Genomic DNA, 1899 nt, shown 5'->3' with positions numbered 1-1899 from the left:
AGGGTGTTTCTGCAATAACAAAACAACCCCTAGCCAACGTCTCAGTGCCCGAAGGCGGTTGTGTTAGTATAAACGAGGCAATCAGATATGCGGGCTTTATAACTTTAACTTAGTCATAGGAGCTTTAAGTTGGGAGGCCAGTAACTAGCCCACAGTTAGTGTTTGGCGACAGTCGAGGTCAAGCCTTAAAAACTTCGGTCACTGTTATGAACGGCGTCATTTAACACAGGGTGACCTCTATCGATCTTATAGTTTAATATAGTCATCAGATCGCTGACCAGTTTACTCTTATAGTGATAGTCAGTTTTCGGCTCTCTCCACTGAGGCACTTAACCATGCTAGCTGGAAGCACAATCGCAGTGGTTCTCCCTTTGCGCACCTAGCCAAACAAAGCAGAACGTAGGAGGCAAGCACAGGAGCCGGGCAACCCAACTATTGACCGAAGACACAATTCAAAACTGATGCATATATAGCAATATCCGAGAATGTTTTTGCTAAACCTCTAAAGGTGTCTGGCGTTGCACTGCGGGACTTATGCTGGAAACACACAAATAGTTTAAAAGTGCTATAGGCTTGGAAAACCAAAAAATATCAGTAAAAACTTGACCTCCGAACTAGATCGAGTGTTCAGTGCCAATCCAAAAATTGGTCTTAAAAATGTGTTTCTGTCATGCTTTAACATGACACTCCTATCTCAAGACTTCAAGCGGGTCAGCCTACGGCTTCAACCTCCTATCCCGAAGGCGGAGTACTTCTCGTTAGGCCAGTTTAGCAAACTAAACTCTAGCGGCTTTGAGAGAGAAATTAGGCTCCTCGGCTATTGACCACACACTCGCGTCGAAAAAAGGAGTCATAGAAAAAGACTTTGCAACGACTAAGAAGAAAACACCTATTATAAAACAGCTCACATAAATTTAAGAGCCCCCAAGTGTTCACCCGAACTTTAAATGTGTCTTAACCGACCGTCGGCTTCCCCCTCTTCGATCAAGGGCCGAAAAGTGTTATGTACTCCATCTGTCGAGAATATCGACGGTGTTTTCGATAACCAGGCAATCAGGCCATAAGGCTGTAACAGACAAAGCATGCTCAGGGAACTTATGCTATATTACTGATGAAGTGTAAGAAGCATCTTCGAAGAAAATAGTACCCCCACCAATACATTTCTTCGGTTGCTCATTGTTACTATGAGACTTGTGCAATAGATTTTTTGTACTCATGAGTTCCGTTGTGTGCCGACCATGATTGAAAACAATAAGAGCGCTAGCTTTCGGCTTCACCCATTTTGAGGTCCGAGCTCGGATGACCCGATCGTGACTATCGCAGAGGTGCTCCCTTTACTCCCTAGTCAAACAATCGGGAACATAGGGGTAAACATAGGAGCAAGGCAACCCATCTTGTGGAACACTTAAGTCAACATGGTGCATATTGTGGCGTAATACATGAACAAGGAACGAAGCCGTACAAGTATAATCATATGCAAGAGGGAAGGCTTCATAAAGGAAGCCCCCAAGTAAATGGGGTATTTCAATTTGTGTGTCACAAACAAAGTTTTGACAAGGAAGTTTTTCACAAACAACTCTTTGCCAAAAAGTATAATGCTTGATTGAACCGAACAAAATTTAAAAAATTAAAACCTTGAGCATAAAAGCGACTTAGCTGGTTATTGTGTTCGGCATTGATGACGTAGTCCGAGCTTACGGCGGGACGAGGTCCCAGCCCCCAAGCCGGTCCCAAGGTGGCAGAACGAAGAGCTCGACGCTCCGAAGGGGCGACATAGCACGGCCGATGTAGGCCGGCAATGTGACACCGAAGTACCCGGCATGGGTTAATGAAGTGATGACGAAGCCCCCGGTCCAGCCAAGGTGACAGTGATGTCTACTACACAACCTTCTTCTTGTA

This window comes from Triticum urartu, chromosome 7 (genome assembly GCF_003073215.2).
Source record: "Triticum urartu cultivar G1812 chromosome 7, Tu2.1, whole genome shotgun sequence".
Classification (NCBI taxonomy): Eukaryota; Viridiplantae; Streptophyta; class Magnoliopsida; order Poales; family Poaceae; genus Triticum; species Triticum urartu.
Note: the sequence above shows the minus strand (reverse complement) of the source record.